At 36.1% G+C, this 13,048-nt stretch overlaps 1 protein-coding gene across 1 annotated transcript in view; it reads left to right on the top strand.

The window, feature by feature from the left end:
• The window catches only part of LOC150104035 (hemicentin-1-like), a 594,473-nt gene that overhangs the window by 328,834 nt on the left and 252,591 nt on the right, over positions 1 to 13,048 (top strand). The gene's annotated exons all lie outside the window — the stretch shown is intronic.

Raw genomic sequence — 13,048 nt, 5'->3', positions numbered from 1 at the left:
AGCTATTTAAATGATTTTTTTTTTTATGCCAAGTTTGGCTCATCACTCCACCAGAAATATAGCAGTTTAGCTTACTGTTGGTTCTCTCTCTCTCTCTTTCTCTGGCTGTGTTTTAACCATATCCATGTGTCCATTCCTTGGAAGAAGCTTTCCCAAGGCCAAATCCTTTTGGTAAACTTAATCGTTTTCAGGAGATCTAAATGAAATTGAAGATGCCAAAAAATATATTCTTCTTTATTCCTTTATCCAAGTGTAAGCAAACAAAGTTTGCACATGAAGTATCTTCATAACACTAGGCTACTTGTGTATAGAGGCCAGTAACCTCACATTCTTCTTCTCCCATAGTCCTAAATGAACCGTTGGGTCATTCATGTAGGTGATACTCTTTGCTAGCCTCCTCCAGTCATCTCGGTCTCTTGTTCTTGATGTCAGTTGAGAAAGGGAGGAATTTGTTCATTTTTTGATGTTGTCAGTCCATTTTAATCGAGGTCGGCCCCTAACCCTTGATCCTGGAATGATTCCTTCTAGTACTTGCTTTGGAATGCCATTAGCCCTCTCCACATGTCTGAACCATTTCATCTGTCTTCTTCTGATGACTGTCAGAATATTTTCCCTTTTTCTCCCATCTAATGAATCAATCAGTTTTCAGACATTTTCGTGAGCAGTATAGGGAGTTCGCAAAAGTCTTCTGTAAGTTTTCATTTTGAAAGACAGGAGTCTCCTCTCATCTTTCTTCAATAAAGTCCAGGCCTCACAACCATACAAGAGGACAGAATTCACCAAGGTGTCAATTAGTCTTAGTCAGGTTGTGATTGCTATTCTGTTATCTCCCCACAATGGTTCTTCTGTAGGGCCACGGTTGCCTTAGCAATTCGGTATTTAATGTTGGTTTTTGAGTGACCATCTTGACTCAACGTGCTACCTAGATAAGTGAACTTCTTTAATTCTCAATTTGCTTATTGCCAATTTGTATCTTTAAGAATTCAATGTCTGATTTTGAGGTTATCATTGTTTTTGTTTTTTGTAGGTTTATGTATAATCCATATTTTTTTAATGTTCCGAAAACATGGCTGGTTATCTCTTGTAATTCTTCTTCACTTTCTGCCAGAAGATCGATATCGTCAGCAAAACCTAAGTTATTTATTCTTAGTTCGCCAACTACTATTCCAGTGTCATATTCATAAAGAGCTTTATCTATGACATATTCCAGAAAACAACTAATTTTCTGGACTTCTGCTCTGGACATGGACTAGTCATTACTAACACCATGTTTCAACAATTTCACATGGAGAGAAGACACAAGAAATAAGAAAAGCCTCAATGACTACGTCATTGTCGATAGTGATATCATAACACTTGTTCAGGATACAACAGTGTACAGGGGATTCAAAATTGGAAGAGACCTTTTGTGAGTGGGATTTACATAAAAAAATAATAATAAATAAAATTTCAAAAAATCAAACAGCATTGGTCATACATCATTCCTTGAACTGATTTACTGGTTCCTTACTTAGCTCTCCCTCTCTCTCTCTCTCTCTCTCTCTCTCTCTCTCTCTCTCTCTCTCTCTCTCTCTCTCTCTCTCTCTCTCTCAGGGAATTCCACTCACTGTCTATTATTCATATAAAGGCCTCATCACTCCTTGCTCATACTCTCATTATACAATTTCCAGAGATGGCCTTATATTCCACTCTTCTCTCTCTTTCTCTTTGTCTATCTTCCTATCCTTAAAAAATCTTTTCTACATTAATGAATATCTAAACAAACACACGTAATAACCACAGTAATAAGTTTTAATAAGTAAATATTTCATCCTAAGTATCATAGGACATCATCAGTACAGTTAATTCAAACAATACTAGGAATAACATACAGTTAGGGCACATGATTACAATATATATATGTTATTCCTAGTATTGTTTGAATTAACTGTACTGATGATGTCCTATGATACTTAGGATGAAATATTATTAATTAAAACTTATTACTGTGGTTATTACTTGTGTTTGTTTAGTCATAAATTCTCCACAGGTTTCATTGTACAATAAAATTAATAAATGTGGTTCAAGCTTTTCATCAACTTATCAACTTCATCAAACTTTCAGTTTTATCACTCTTTCACTAGGCTGAACTCTGCAAAATGTATCTCTCAATCTGTCTACCTAGCATTGCAGAGATTTGACACAATTTTGGTTACTCTTCTCTTTTGCCATCTCAAAAACAATGTGGAGACCAAATCTGTACATAGTAATTTTATATGATTGACAACAGAACTGTAACTTCTTTATTTCTGTGTATCAATGTGTAGAAATATGTTTCTTCGTACATTTAGTAAAGATCCCAAATTTCTATAAAGCTTAAGGTTTCATTCCTTTTTTATTATTATTTTTTTATTCAATACATGTTGCTCATGTTCTAAAAAACTTGATAGTAAGAATTATCTATTGTAGTTACCTTATAAGCTATCATCACAGCAGATCTTGATTCAAACTTAAATATTTAAAAAAATAATCATAGTCATATCTTTCAAGTGGTTTAATGAATAGTTTAGTTTTCCATTTATTATTATTATTATTATTATTATTTTTTCTAGGGTGGGCAATTATGCCATCTCAGTCACAATCAAATCCTCTGATGCAGTGACCAAATCCAGAGCTCTCGATCCTCATGTGGCTCAAGCTCTTCTGCATGCTGTCTCCTTTGCCTAGTTTATATCACTATAGTTGAAGTTTCCCATAATGATTGCCTGCTTTGCACTTGCCAAACTAATTTTCCTAAACATTTCCTGCTCATTACCATCTATATTCTATGGTCTGTAGCAACATCCCACTAAATATCTTGTCCTATAAACATCCATCTCACATCTTTTATACTCTTATACTCTCAAAGCCATTAGTGTTATTTTCACTGAGATTCTCCACCCTGAGAGCACACAATTCATCTCATATCACGAGTAACACTCCATCATGAAGTTTACCTTCCCCATCCTGCTGAAATATGCTGTACTCTTTGATTTCTATCCCTGTTAGAATATCGTCCTCAGTTAACCAAGTTTCACTTATATTAACAACCTTTGGAGTGACTGTCAGTCAATACCACAAATTCAGTGTCCCTAGAATTTGTATTCAGAAAATCCAGTGTATTGCTTTCCTTCTTATAGCCGTTATTACTTCTTTCATACTCTCCTGTTTCTGTAATATAGTGTATACCTCCCTTATTTCTCAATCTACTTTCTCATAGGCCATCCCTGCAACATTCTAGGTTCTCTGTCCTAACACACTCACATGCCCAGAAGACAATAGTTTTTCCAAATGCATGTGCCTTTTTGCATTCAAATGCAATCTGTTTCTTGCATACAGCTCCTGTCTATTGTCAAATGTACTCCATGCATCCACATATTTCAGACCCCTTTTCCTGCACATTCTCACTACCATTTTATTTGTCATCACTGCTCTTCTCCTCCACTCCACATTATCATACCAGGGCAACACACTCTATTTTTCCTCATTACTGCTGCACTATGTTTTACCTTACTTTTTATGATTTTTTAAGATTTAAGTTTTTAAGATATTAATTACACTTAACTGAGAAGATTACAAAATAAACTTAAAAAAAGGTATTATTTCTGAAAAAAATTCCCATGTTACTCCTCTTACAAACTATTATTTCTACGACTATTTTGCCTGCTTTTGTTTAGGAGTGCCCCCTTTTAATGTTATTGACTTTTTACTCAAGAATTCTTAGGGCATTGCAGATGTATTTTAGAGACAAATATATGTAGCATAATAGAAGAAAATTCACACATACCTTTTCTTGGATGTTGTTGCCTGTGGTGCGCATACTTCTGCTTTGATGGTGTTGAAATTGGAGGGGGGCTCAGGCAGTGTGGGAGAATTAATTTGAAAAAAACCCAGGTTTTTCCAAATTGCGTGAATTTTTGCACCAGGGAAACATGATTTTGTCACACTTTCATTAAGTACTCCCTTGTTTGTGGAGTAGAGTCTCTGTAGCCCAGTCAGTATAGACGAATCCATTTGGTTTGAAAATCCTGGGTTCAATTTCCATCCATGATATGAGGAACCTTAATCTGGTCTCTTTTGACTAAGAGTTAGTTAGACGGTCTGATACAGAAGTAGAGGATTGTTTTCACCTGGAAACTCGGTTTTTCATCCCTCAGAACAGACAAACTGACCCTGTGAACATACAAGGATTTATAGCCATGAATACATACAACAGTGTGGAAGAGATAAGTAGGACCTCACCACATTATTCTTACACTCATACACAACCATGAGTCTTATCATGGTATAATCTCTTGCCTCCTTCAAAATTTTCTATTTTGCACTTAGTACTATTTCTTTATTTATGTCCATTTCGATCTCCTCTGCTTTCACGGCCACACATTTGACATTAATTCTGACATTTTCCAACCTGCTATCAATACTGTCCATTCTACTAACATTTGCTGCATTCTCATCACCTAATAGGTACAGTACAAGATTTACTTACAACTAAATAACTCATTCAATCACACACCCGTTTAAAACAAAAACTACAATTTAGTTAACCTAATATTATCAACTAAAATATAAAACATTTACTTATCCTTCATGAATGGTAGTAACCACTCTACACATACAATACAATACACCACATAATGGCCAACTTTTTAGTTATCAATTATCAGTTACTAGTTTAGTTACCAACTTGTGGTGTGGCAGTCTATCAGAAACCTTTGCAAAATTTAAACACACCACTATATATGCATCTCCCTCATCCAATTCATTTATCATCTTGTTATAATACATAAGCAATTTGGTAAAACATGATCTCCCTTTAATGAACCTCTGCTGACAAGTACAAAGAATACCACTGATATCAACCCACTTTTGTATCCTATCTCTCACCAAACTATCCAATACCTTAACTACGGCTGCAGATATATAGATCTGCTTATAATTTGTAGCCGTAGACTTATCACCATCTCTGTGAAGTAAAACAATTTTATCTTCTTTCCATTCCTTTGGGACTTATGCTATTGCAAGGCTATTGTTAAACAGGTAGGCTAAAGGCAATGCTAACCCCATGGAAATTCCTTTAAGACACATTAGTCTTAAAGGCTATTGCCTTATCGACATCTAGTTTGCTTAATTTCTCATATATCTTTTGCTCCCTCACCAGTAAGTCTTTTCTCATTTCATTCTCTATATATGTGCTTCTAATTTCACACTTAGGGTGAAACACCCTGATGAACTATTCACTTAATATCTCGACTATGTCCTCTTCAACAGTTACCAATCTCCCATTTTCGTCCATTAACTTCATCTTGCCATAATCATTCTTTTTTCTACTTGCCACCTATTGAAAGAAAGACCTCCCAAGGGTCTTATTTGTCCTGATTTGCTAATTTCTGCTTATACTGCTCTTTTGCTGTCCCAACTGGGATATGCTTCTGGCATGCTCTTTTATACTCTTTGTACAACTGATTATTACCATTATTCATCTTCTGCTGCCTCCACAGTGTTTCTTCTTCTTCCAGATTTCATTATTGTTCATCCATTTTATACATACCTTCTTCAGCCTTATGACTTCAGAATACATTCACTCCTTATTGCTATTATATCTTTGTCATTTCCCAAGCAGCATTTATTTCCTTTCCTCTCAACGCCTCATCCCATGCTATATCTCCAAGCTGTTTCCTATGCTTCTCATAATCACCAGCATTGTACTTTCATATATATATATATATATATCCTTTCCTCACAGAAATCTTCATATAACTAGCCACACCCCAAGTGCTTACTTCATAATCACTCTCACCAAATGGAGGGAAGTGCAAAATCCCACTCACAATTACATCCTCTGATGAAATGATCAGATCTAAAACTTTCAGTCCTCATGTTCCCTCCATTATATACTGCCTAAGATAGTTGTGTCTCAAGAACTCGAAAAATTTGGTTTCTTTTTTCCCAAAGGCTATGTCTTCATTCCAAAACTATACTCTATAAATACCAATAAATATCTATTCCTGTCAAGCTCCACCTCACACCACACTGGCTCAAAACCACTGCCACTACCATTGTACGCCCCTTATCTGTGGGTTTATCATCCGTGGTCAACCCTGGTCTGAAAATATTAAATGGAAAATTTCAGAAATAAACAATTTATAATTACATCAGCAAAGCTGAATGTTTGTAGAAACTATGAAAGTTTTGTAAGTTGACCTGAGAGAATACAATCCTCAGCATCCCTGAGTTGTTTTTACTTGCACTATTTGACAAAAAGAGCTGAAAACAAAATCAATAGAAGAAAAACTAAACAACTATAAACAAAAATGGATTGAACATGTAAACCGAATGGCCAACACCCGACATCCTAGACAAATACTAAAATATAAGCCAATTGGACAGAGAAGGCAGGATAGACCTTAAAAAAGGATATTGGATGGATAATGAGACCAGAACAGACCAGTATGGTCTATACCCGTAATTAGTGTTATGATGATGATGGCTTGACTTAGTATCTAAGGCAATTTGAAACTTTCATAGTTGGTTATAGTTTCCCCACCTCACCTATCCTTTCCCCATCACCTTTATCAACAATTAGCCTATATATCTTGCTCAATCTCTGTTTCTCCACTCACAACCTGATCCATTCCATTCTTCTGCTGATCATTCCCATACATACATTCAGTACTACTTCCAACATTCACTCTTCTCATGAAGTGTCTCCCTGTTCATCTAGGCTTCCCCTCCCCTTTTTTTCTCTGTTTCTCTTGCATTCTCATTCTCTCTTCATCTATCGCACTACTACCATTTCCATTTCTGAGCACTTCAGTCTCTTCCATTCCACTTTCCCAATCTTTCACTTCATTTCTTTCTTCTGATCTCTTGCTTGCATCACACACTGAACTTCCATCTAGCAACAGTTTCTCCTGTTCACTCAGTCCAATGCCATTCACATGCAATTCAACCCATCTGTATAATTCCATTCTTCCCTCAAATTCTTGCTATACATCCAGAAACTGCATCATTTCATAGCTTTGCTAGCATATCATTTGTGATTCTGGTTTGTTTCAACTCATCATTCTCATATCTCAGCAGCATACTGACAGCCTTCCACTATACTGTTATCCTTCACTCTCCTCAATAATCTCCTGATACTTAACATAAGGAGAGATGTCCACCTAAATCATTTGTTCCCACAACCACCATTAACTCTCTTGCTGGTTTCCTCCTCATATCCAAAACATGAATTGTCTTAGTTTTTCTCCCTCCTGGATAACAGACCCTATGGAATCTCTCATTAACCAATTCTCTAAGAATGGAATCTCCATACACTGCTATTCTGAAGTCATTTGTCACCTCTTTTTTTCTTTTATCTTTCAGTCTGTTGTTTTGTGCTCTTTCATTTGTTTTATAACTAAATGTCTAATATCACTCTGCGTTCCTCATTTCATTTTTCATTTTGAACAACTCTCTCTTCAAATCTTGTACTCCAGCAATTTCACTCTCTGTGACTCCTGTAGTCTTGCTACCTCTCATTCTGCCACACTGTTCATCTGTTCCTTTATTCTTACTTTCCTTCACTTCCATATCCCTTACTTTGTTTTTTCATTCTTGGGTTCTTTCACTCCCTCAGTATCACTAACTTTCATTCAGTTTACCTTTCTTTCATGTTTCTTTCATTCCTTCAGTCTGTTTCATATTCACTGATAACTCATAGTCTAGCAAAATATTACATTTCCTATAAATCCATACCTACTCTAAATGTCCTGGTTAGGCTCTCTACAAATACATCTTTTACATTTCACCATGCATACTTCTTGCACTCCTGACATCAAACCATTTTCTAAAGGTCTACATCATTAACGGTATTTAATCTTCACTTTATTTAAATTAAGGGGATATTAAATCCCACATTGTTTTTCTTCACGCTGTCCAATATGTAGGCCTTCTGTGTACTGTCTCTGGGTTCTGGTCAAGCCAATATTCAAAATATAATATAATAAAAAAAGATCATTAACAAATCCCCAAGCCAACAATCATGCAGGCACACTAAGCCATCAAAAATGAACATTGTTATACTAAAATGCAAGCAAATTGCCAGTTATTAAACAAAATAGCACTTATGTTTTCTGGAGCTATTTACCAATGACAAGTATGTAGCAGTCCTCTGGTGGCCAAAAATTATCTCTCCAAAGATCTGTAAATTAATCTAGGAATTATTTTAAATCTATTTCATAACTTATATTTGCAGTTTCTTTTGTACTGCCATTAATATGCTTTAGTATTTTATAGACATTGGGTCTAGTTTTGTACCTATCCTTTTCTAAGTATGATGCAAATTATTCCCAACATTCTCTCTCTCTCTGGATTCTCTTTTGGCTGTTGCTTATTATATTTTATCTTCTGTTTTGGCTTCCTATTTTTTACTACTTTACCATCTTTTAAAGGCTAGCTTTTATTTTTAATTATTGTTTTTTTATTTCATTGTCCCATATATGTAATATTTTTTTATTTTTATAATATTTTTTGTGTCCTTAGACTTTCATATGCTGCTGATGCCATAATTTCTTTCGTATTTTACTATATTTTTGTATCTTAATTTTTTTGTATTTCTTCTGTATTTCTATGAAGTAACTACTAAATAATAATTTAAAATAATTATCTAATAAGAGAATAGGTGGCAGCCAACATGTAGCAATGCTTTCAGCACAAAGCAAAGATGGTGGCAACAAAACAGTGCAACAACAAAGTACTGCGAGTGTCACTACCACAGATGGACCTTTTGCAGCTTTAAAATGCTGAAGCTGCAAGCTGGACATAATTGGGGAAAAAAGTTGATTTTTGTCACCAGTGGACTCATGCCAGTTGTGCCAAAATTCAAGAATCAGTGCTGAAACTCCTAAGCAACCTCAGCCAGCCATTTTTCTGCCCCTCCTGTTCCTCCTTATCATTAAATAGTTCCTAAACCTTGACAAGAACATGGATAGCCTAGAAGATTGCCTTATCATGTGCAATGAAACCTTCTTCCAGAAAATTGACAAAATCTAAAAAAGGCATGAAACAGTCCATGATCAGCATCTTGAAGCTAATATGCCTGCTGCAGACAATGCCAACAAGCTTCATGATCTCATTATTTCCTCAGTTCAACACATCATCAAGGCAGAAAATAAAACATATAATACCATCATCCTAAATTTCCGTTCAAAAACCGTAAGAAAATTGTCAGGCGTCACCACTTTGGGCCCACGATTACACAGAGAATCAGAACGAACTTCCCATGCTTAATAAAAGTGACCTACAACTCTGAATAGCATGTCAGAAGGCACCATCCCTGCATCTGGTGTATGAGCCCAGCTAGATAGAGAGGCTGAGACTTTTGCAATCACAAATGATCTTGCACAAATTGTCCACATGCTCACCAGAATACCAGAAAATCCCAACCACTCCTCAAACACTTTGAGGAGTGGTTGGATATCTCTGGTATTTTGGATATCTCTTCTCCATGGAGTAACACACGCACACATGCACGCACACCCACCCACCCACACCCACACACAAATGTTGTATAGCAATACCAGAAAGCCAAGTGGGATGATCTTTTGTAACTTCTGCACCTCATTTCCTTGGTCAGATTACTGTTCCCAACCACCTGCACCAAATCTATGTGCAGAAAGAATCACTGAAATAATTCTCATTGGCATGGAAACATTTATTCCTCGCCATACCCTAAATTCTCGTCCCCTGTCTAAGCCTTGGTTCTCAATCAGATGCGCCAGGACTGTACAAAAGAAGAATCAGGCATACTGCAACTGGCTTGCATCCAAAATGCTATCTTCCTATACAACCTACACTAAAGCCCAGAATAGCTACAAGAAAACTATCACCACATTGAAAACTGCTCGAGAACTGCATCAAAAACATTTTTAGAGTGCTAATAGCAGGAAACTTTCATCCTGCCCAAACAGCAGTCATGCCTTCTGCACTCTAGCCAAAACTATTGTCCATAACTTCTGCTCAACACTACTCCCACTACTATTACACCCAAATGGTTCGATTGCATCATCACCCACAGAAAAAGCCAAACCTAATTCTTGCATAGTTGATCATGGTAAATGTTCCCCAACCATTCCAAACACTCAAACTCAATGCCCTGTTTGACCTTTCACCTGAAAGAGATTAGAAAAATTTTACTCGACTGGATATCAAAAAAATCTCCCAGCCCCGATAGCATCCCTCCAATTGTTTTAAAGGTTTGTGCCCCAGAGTTGATTCCCACTTTATGTCACCTATTTACACTTTCTTATTTCATTGGTATCTATCCTGCAGTCTGGAAACTAGTGAATATACAACCTGTTCCTAATAAGGGTGACAAATCTTTATCTTCAAACCACCATCCAATTTCTCTCATCTCAGTTCTTTCTAAAGTAATAGAAAGAAACCATCAACAGCTAACTCCTATGCTAGCTTGAAGACTCTTATATAATAAATGACTGATAGTATGGATTCAATATTGTTGATCAACAGGGGATCTACTAACCTATGTCATCCATCTCTGGACAAACACCATGTTTGGGGAATTTCAAGTGGTTACTCTTTTTTGTTTCTTTTTTGACACATGACAAACCCAGCAAAGCACAAATCACCACAACCTCCAGAACGCTAATCTCTAATTTAATTCAACTCCAATACTAACAAAGCACAACTCTGCATTATTTCTCACAAAAAAGATTTTTTTTCTTCCAATCTTATCCTTGACAATACTCAAATCTCTATTCAAGATGAGATTCACCTTCTCAGAATAATTCTAACCTCAAATCTCTCTTGTCACAAATATATCACAAATATTGCCTCCTCTGCATCCGGAAAATTATGCTTTCTCTTTTGCTCGAGGCATTATTTTAACTCCACACAGCTTTTAACCTATACAAATCACATATCCTCCCAACTATTGAATACTTCTCTGGTGGTGCCCCTAAGAGCTCTCTGAAAATACTGGATTCTATACAGAAAATAGCAGTTAGATTGATTGATGACCCCCCCCCTCTCTCTCTCTCTCTCTCTCTCTCTCTGATCTACTCTATTCACTTTCACACAGGCATTCAGTCTCTACAGCGTGTATCTTCTATAATTACTTCTATGGCCACTGCTAATCAGAATTGGCATCATTAATTACCCAACACTCTTTCAAATCCATCCAAACACATATAGCATAAGCTAACCAACATCCATTCATGGTTGTTCAACTCAAAAACCCACAGAACAAATGTCTCTTCTTCTTCTTCTTCTTCATTTATCCCTTCCACTGCTGTCCTCTGGAACAGTTTTCTGCTGCATGTATCTCCCAAAGCTTTTCATGTATAGCCTGCAGCTTTTCAAGTCAAATCTGAATAAGATCCTCATTGCCCATCCATGGTATTAGTGTAATATATGTTGACCACCCCTCCCATAGGTGGATTCTCCATTAAAAAAAAAATTCTCTGTTTGTATAACCTTCTTACACTTAATCTTTTAGTAGCCTTACTTTGTATTTAAATTTTGTTCCTCTAGTTTCTTTTTTAGTTTTTTGTATTTTTTGTAACAGTTTGGTGGACACCTTTTGTCGGCACTAAATAATGATCTGTATCTATTTCTAGTCCTCCCCACTTTAACATCTAGGAAGAGACTCCTGTTTCTTTTCCATTTGCTACAAAGTAGTATATTATTTATTTATTTATTTTTAGGTTTATAAAATGTGTTAATTATTTTTAAGTTATATATTATATAATCATGAGTTCTATGTCCTTTTTGTTTATTCTTTATTCTCCATATTTTTTCTATATTGTTATTAACCAAATTACAACAAGCAACACCAAACTGGACAGAATTCTTCGGACTGCATGAACAGTCAGAAGTAGGAAGAGTTCATTCGGCCTCATCATCATCATCCACATAGATGATAGAAGAGAGAAAAAGATTGTTATTAATTTTTTTTATTCATGTTCTAACATTAAGATCTCTAGTTAAAATTATATTATCTATTTAAAAAATAATTACAACTGTTGATTCTGCTTTATTTAATTTTAAACATACTTCTAATATTCTTACATTCCAGTATACAGGGTGTTCGGGATAAATTTGACATATTTATAATTAATTATATTTTTCCGTAAGTTACATGTATTAACACACACTTCTCTTCATTGAAAAGTTTGGACCCTTCTTCATTCATATACAAGATGTCAGAAAGGATGGATAGCTGGAACCCACCTGAATCATGGAAGAGAATAACTTGTATCATGATGATTCGTGCCCGCCATCAAAATAAGGATATTACGACTGCTGCCCAATGCTCCCTGAATACAGTAAAAACAATCAGGCATGAACTAGAGACTTGCAATGGTGACTACGAGGATGTAGCAAGAAGAAAGATTCCTAGCAGACGATCTGATTGCGTTCGTACAGCAGAATTCCTCGCAAATCTGCAGGAACAGGTGTTGAAGAACCCTGGCATTGGAATTCGGGCTTTGTTCGTGGAGTTGTTAACTGTAGTCAAGCCCTGGATAACAAGGGTAGCCAATGGTAGGCCGTATGTATGGCAGCAGGATTCGGCCCCTTGCCACACCTCTGGGAAAAGTCAAAAATGGTTGTCTGAAAATTTCTACGACTTCACCAGTCCAAATGTTTGGCCTCCAAACTCCCCAGACCTTAACCCCATGGATTATTTTGTATGGGGCAGTTGAAAAAGACACCAATCGCACTTCCAGTAATACAAAAGCCCAGTTAATGGATAAAATTAAAACAGTTTTTGCGGCCCTTCCCAGGGAGACTGTAGCATCAGCTTGTTCGAGGTTCCGAAGCAGAATTGAAGCTGTGATCGATGCTAATGGTGGTTATTTTGAGTAAATCTTGTTGATAGTATTGTAATTAACTCTGCCTGTAATGTTTTTTGTCAATTCATTAAATTTAATAGATACAAAGAAGATTTTCTTTTTCCTTACGAAACTGTCAAATTTATCCCGAACACCCTGTATATATATATATATTAGGATAACCAAGTAATTTT

Source organism: Typopeltis vanoorti, chromosome 8, assembly GCF_054136105.1.
Source record: "Typopeltis vanoorti isolate ZY-2024b chromosome 8, IOZ_Tvanoo_1.0, whole genome shotgun sequence".
Lineage (NCBI taxonomy): Eukaryota > Metazoa > Arthropoda > Arachnida > Uropygi > Thelyphonidae > Typopeltis > Typopeltis vanoorti.
The sequence above is the reverse complement of the archived record's forward strand: the minus strand, read 5'-3'. Positions and strand labels throughout refer to the sequence as shown.